This window comes from Peromyscus californicus, unplaced genomic scaffold, assembly GCF_007827085.1.
Source record: "Peromyscus californicus insignis strain IS unplaced genomic scaffold, ASM782708v3 Scaffold_6__1_contigs__length_162567912, whole genome shotgun sequence".
Taxonomy (NCBI): Eukaryota; Metazoa; Chordata; class Mammalia; order Rodentia; family Cricetidae; genus Peromyscus; species Peromyscus californicus.
The window spans coordinates 111,086,193-111,092,676 of record NW_026294584.1 but is presented as its reverse complement, the minus strand read 5'-3'; the positions used below and the strand labels follow the sequence as shown (position 1 = coordinate 111,092,676).

The 6,484-nt window shown below is 40.9% G+C and overlaps 1 pseudogene; it reads right to left on the bottom strand.

Annotated features, from left to right (window-relative positions):
* Positions 1 to 5,646: 5,646 nt before the first annotated feature.
* LOC128100042 (60S ribosomal protein L21-like) lies at positions 5,647 to 6,145 on the bottom strand (annotated as a pseudogene).
* Between the last annotated feature and the right edge of the window lie 339 nt (positions 6,146 to 6,484).

Below are 6,484 nucleotides of genomic sequence, written 5' to 3'. Positions count from 1 at the left end.
CCCCAACTTTAACACCCTTCCCTATCCACCCATGTTTGTGTCCATTTTAAATTAAAAAAAAAATATTTCAAGACCAAATTGTGCTACCCAAATATTCATGCCTTCCAGCAGAGGATACAGTCTTAGAGAAAATTGATCCTTCCTTTTCCAACAGCTAGCAAGTGCAAATGATTCCACCACTAGGGATGAAAGCGTGTGCCTAAGTCAGAAGGTGGACTGTAAACTGAAAAGCACTATGTCATGAAAGGTGTGGGACTTGATTATCTTTTCCTTTCAGAATGTCTTAGGAGAGTGGAAACAGGGTCTCTTTGTTCAAGGATAGTGGTATTCCTCTATTTGAAGGTGTTTCATTGTGTCTCTATTCACACATTGGGCTAAGGGAGGAGTGTGGTGGCTGTCCTGCACATTGTGGGATCCCTAAAGTGTCTCCAGTATCTCTACCCAGTAGAGGCCGGAAACATCCACTACAGAAGTAATATCAAAACTTCCTCCAGGAGTTGACTCATGTCCCTTGGGGGAACGAGACACTTCTTGGCCAACCACTGCAACGGAGTCTCCCTGTTCCTTGTCTGGAACTGTGAGCATGACAAGATGTGACACCCTAACCAGTTTCTAGACTCACAAAGGCCTGGAAGTTAAGGGTCATGTTTTTAAAACTTTAAAAAGACAATGCACAGTATTTTGTTTAATGTGGTACCATTTGGTTTCTAAAATCGACTAAAAATCTGCCTATAGTAAAAGACCTGGACATATCAGACCAACCTGTTCACAGTTATCACACTGAAATTGTAGACTGGAGAAGCAATAGGAGATGTGGTGATCTTACAAATAACATGTTTCTGCCATGGTTTGATTTATTAGACAGTGAAATACTGTTTCCCAAATATTTTGTTGATGGCAATGAACAATGCAGACACATTAGGGTGCACAGCTTGTGTAGACCTAAAGCTAGACAGGGCAAAGGAAAACAAGATGAAACATGAACTGTCCCCACACAAAGCCACCAACCTTCTTGCAAAGATCAAGAAGTTTGCAAATGGACTGAGGGTTTAGCTCAGCAGTCTAGAGGTTGTATAGCACAGGCAAGGCTCTGATTCCAGCCTTGCAACCACAAAGAAAAAGTGGGGTAGTGGTTAGATGTTCTAAGACTGCACATGTGAGTTCTTGGACCTTAAAGTGTTGAAAAAGTTAATTCTGAGTCAATTACATTGTGTGTGCATGTGTGTATGCATGTGTGCTGTGTGTGTGTGTGTGTGTGTGTGTGTGTGTGTGTGTGTTTATGTGTGTGCATGTGCATCAGGTGAATGTTTGCAGCTTTTTGTATGTAGGTTTTGAGGAATTTAACTCATGACCCCATGCTCGTGCACCAAGCACTTGACCAACTGAGCCACCACCCCAGACTTCCAGACACAGCAACTCTGAAAGCCTATAAACACCCAAGACATTGTTTCCCAAACTCACTGGGTGAAAATGACCTGGAATCTACACCACAGCTACAGGAGCTGAGCACTGAGGTCGGGGAAGGGTGGGAAAGAAATTAATCAGGAGGATGTTTTCTTTATTAGATTTTATTTTATTTATACTATCTTCTACACAGTATGCACTCAATAAATAGTTTTAGTCATTTTGGACTGAATCAAATGGAAAGTAAATGATTTTTTCCTTGTAGTGAAAAGTGCAATGTGATATAGAGAGCAAAGATGTGAGTCCTTTGAGCTTCTTATGTCCCGTCATAAACCTGTGTGGTCTGGGTAAAAACAGACTAGCATTCAAATTAAAAAGTAGTGTAGTAGCCTTCAGAAATAGGTCTGACTTTCATCATGGCAAAAAGCCCACATTCCTCTGGATTTCAGAACGGAAGCCTAATCTGGCAAACTCTGTCTGAGAAATGTTTGAGAGAAAATGATCATTAAAATATCACCAGACAGGAGCTAGAGAGATGGTTCAAGAGTTAAGAGTGCTGGCTGCTCTTCCAGAGGACCAGGGTTCGATTCTTAGCACCCACAGGTCAGCTTGCAGCCATCTATAACTTCAGTGCCAGGGTATCTGATGCCCTTTTCTGGCCTCCAGTGCATGTGCATGGTGCCCAAACATACAAGAAAGCAAAATAACTCATTCACATAAAAAAAATGAAACAATCTTTTTTTTTTTTTTTTTTTTTTTTTTTTTTTTTTTTTTTTTTTTTTTTTTTTGGTTTTTCGAGACAGGGTTTCTCTGTGTAGAAACAATCTTTTTTAAAGCTCATGGAGTTATTCAATCTTCTTATTTCATTTTAGAGACTTTAGGATGTCTTCCTAAAGAGGATATCTGCCTACAGCAGCATCTTCACCTCAGCTAGGTGAGCCTGGGGCCATCACAGCATCATCATGTTACCCAGGGGACCCTGGGGCAGTCACAGCATCATCTCCATGCCAGCCAGATGGAGGAGACTGATAACATTCACAAACTTTTGAAAACATCCCGGCTTTCAAATTTCCAATCACTTGGAGCTTGAAGTATGTTCAAACCCGAAGGGGATGTGTCATAAGTGACAGCAAGCACAGGGAGATAGGAGTATCTCTCTACACAGTCTATAAAAGGAAGATGGCTAAGACAACTGGAAGATGTTAGTGTACAACAAACAGGAAAAAAAAAACAGGCTTTAAGCAGTAAATAAATACTAATTGGTCTTATGAGAAGGCTGTTTAGTTTGTACTTAAAGGATGAAATTTTTGGAAAACGGTACACTAAAGGCTTCCTTTCAAATTATAAATTTTTATCCAAAGAGCAAATTGTCTTAAAGTCTCCATTTTATTACTTGGCACTGTTTTCACTTTATGGAATATTTTGCATTATATTTTAATTAAAGTTATAATTACAGAACCAAATATAATTAGCTTCTTTCTTCAAAAGAAATTGGGAGTGAACTTACTTTATTAAATTTTCCATTTGTTTCCTGTAGTGTTACATAGTTTATTCTAATTAATTGAAAGAGAGCTCATAAATATTTTATCAACATGGGAATGTGATTAAATGCTCAAGGATTTCCCCCTTATTTTTAAATTTTTTTTTTTTTTTTTAAGATTTATTTATTTATTATGTATACAGTGTTCTGTCTGCATATACACCTGCAGGCCAGAAGAGGGCACTAGATCTCATTATGGATGGCTGTGAGCCACCATGTGGTTGCTGGGAATTGAACTCAGGGCCTCTGGAAGAGCAGCCAGTGCTCTTAACCTCTGAGCCATCTCTCCAGCCCCTATTTTTAAATTTTATACCCCTTAATTTGTGGCTTGTGCTCAGATAAATGCACATGGAACTGAAGCCTGTCATGATCTGGTTTCCTCTTAACCGGTGTGTAACATGGTGGAAACACTAATTCCTGAAGTCTCTTTTCTTTAGAGTTTGCATGTAGACGTCCTCCCAAAGGAAGAGAGAGCATTGTCATGCTTTGCTCACCTTTCCTGAGTTGATACAAAGATGGACACCACAGTATCTCTTTGCCTCATCACCCCTCATCAACCAGAAAACAAATATGTCCTCATGGGCAGGGCTCACCTTTGTTTTGTTGGCCCTCCATTCATAGCCCTGGAAACAGCACCCAGCACAAGCAAGAATCTCAAGAATATTTCTGGAGTTGATGAATGGACCCAAAATTTCTAGAATGTTTCCTTAAGGAGACTAGCTCTGGATGATTTAATGTTTAGCTTATAGAATCCTTTAAAGGATTCTGTGTCCAGTAAGAAAGCATCCTCAGCTGCTTGGCAGAAGCAAATCAAGTTTCTAATGCTACCCATGCTGTTTGGCTGAGAATCATTTTTCTTTTTTAATATTTATTTATTATGTCTACAGTGTTCTTTATCCATGGTATGACTGCAGGCCAGAAGAGGGCACCAGATCTCACCATAGATAGTTGTGAACCACCATGTGGTTGCTGGGTATTGAACTAAGGACCTCTGAAAGAGCAGCCAGTGCTCTCAACCTCTGAGCCATCTCTCCAGCCCTGAGAATCATTTTTCATCTGCTATCTCATGAGACTGTTCTACAGCATACATGCTAGGAAACTCAACTGTATGTGTCTTAATGACTCCAAGGAAAAGAAACATTAAATGCTTGAGAGTGTGGTTGGTGAGCCCAACACCATCAACACAGGGGCAGAGGCCCGATCCTGTCTAACTCAGTCATGAGTCACCGCTCTTTGATTCCGTTCCTTTATAGGTCCACTGAAGACAGCCATCTCACTGTGTTGACTGTGTATATTGTTGTGCATATATGTTGTTGTACTGGGCTACAGAGGAAGCTGGGTCAACATGGAAGGAAGCGGCAAGTGACACCTCTGAGTATTCCTTTCTGTACAGTTTTGACTCTGAAATCCTTAACCCTCTACATATCAAAAAACAAATGTTGAAATAGAGTGGACTAAAACAGAAATAAAGGGACTGTATGAATTCAGTTGTATTTCAAATAAAGGCCATGGTCACCTTGTGATGGACACAGAGAGAGGGAGAGAGGGAAAAAGAGACAGAGAGAAAGGAAAATGAACAAACAAAAGAGAGAGGATGTTGGATGAGGGGTGGGTGGACAGAAGGTACATGTTTAATTTGGAACAGAGAGGAACAAGGAGGGCTGTGGTACCTTGAATGAGAACCGCCCCCAAGGCTCACACATTTGAATGCTCAGTCCTTACTTAATAGAACTGTTGTAGGAAGGATTAGGAGGTGTGGCCTTGTGGGAAGGCATGTGTCACTGGGCGTGTGGGCTTTAAAGTTTCAAAACTCCCATGCCAGCCCTCGTCTTTCTATCTCTGACTTGAATTTGAGAATCAGATGTGAGCTCTCAACTCCTGCTCCAGCACCACCCCGCCTGCCTGGCGTGGCCACTCTCCCCACCATGATGAGCATGGACTAAACCTCTGAAACTGTAAGCAAGCCCACACTTAAAGGCTTTCTTTTATAAATTGCCTTGGTCATGGTGTTTCATCACAGCAATAAAACAGTAATCAAGACAAGGGTATAAAATTTATCAACAAATTGTCAACTATTTTTTAATAAACTTGCTTTCTATGGAGAAAAAGAAAAACATGAAACCATTTGCGATGTATTATAGGATCAGAAATATGAGCCAGGCATGACGGTGAAAGCTGGCATCCTAACATTCAAGTGACCAAGGAAGAAAGATCATGAATCTGAAGCCAGACTGTTGTGAGAAAGAGAGAAAAGGGGAAGATGAAGGAAGGAAGGAAGAAGAAGGAAAACCGGATAAACATAGTGTCGGGGTTCTCCATGAGGAAGGATATACACACAAATATGAAATGGAGAAAGACAAGAGGGTGTAGGAATAGAACGGAAATAGGGAGAATGAGTGTAAATTAATGATTTCACATATATGCATGTATTTGCATATGTGTGTACATGCTTGATCATATATGTACATATGTGAGTATATGTGATTCTATAAATGCATATATATCTACTAACTCCGTGAGCTAACAGGGACAGTGAAAACACTGTGCCTACAGCCTGCTTGGCAATGCTATTCCCAGTAACTGAACCAGGGCACTTTGGAGAACTGGCTCTTAGAACATCTCCTTATTCTTTTTTTTTTTTTTTTTTTTTTTTTTTTAAGAAAAGCCCTTTACAGTTCAGGTCTTTTATTTCTTTCTGTACATTAGGCCATGAATTCATATGGAATGGGCTCCAGCAGCTCAGGCTCCTTCCCATTAGTCCTCACAAAGTGTGTTTCTCTGGATGGGGCCGGCTGGCGCTTCCACTGAACCCAGGTGCCCTTGAACCCAGGTGCCCTTCTCCTCGGCTTCCTTTTTCTTCTGGTCATTCTCCTTCACCTGCTTCAGGAAGCTGTCTCGGCTCTTAGAGTGCTTGATGTGCTCAGTCCGCACATTAATTCTCTTGGCAAGAATCTTGCCCTTAACCTGCTTGTTCACAATGATGCCCACGGCATGCTGGGTGACATTGTAGACTCTTCCGGTTTTGCCATGGTAACACTTATGAGGCATTCCTTTTTGAACAGTGCCCATTCCCTTGATGTCCACAATATCACCTTTCTTGTAGATTCGTGTGTAAGTGGCCAAAGGAACAACTCCATGTTTCCTGAAAGGCCTGGAGAACATACAGCGGGTGCCCCTCCTCTTTCCCTTTGTGTTCGCCATTTTGGCGAGTTACTGGAAGATGGCTGCCGCCACATCTCCTTATTCTATAAAATAAATAGTCAAAGAATTGCCAGAATATTCCCAAGGATGCAGAAGCCAGTTTGAAGTACTCCACCAACCAAAACGATGGGGCAATATTGGCATCAAAATACATACTGTGAAATTTTAAGATGAAGCATTCTGTGAATAAAAAAATGAATTTATTGTTTCATACAAAGCACAGTCCAACAGACAGACAGGGATCTTGCTTGTAGAAGAAAGCCATGTGCTGGTAGAGTACTGGGTTAAGAAGTCAGCAATTGGCGTCGTTGGGATTTGACTCAATAGTTTTTATTTGAA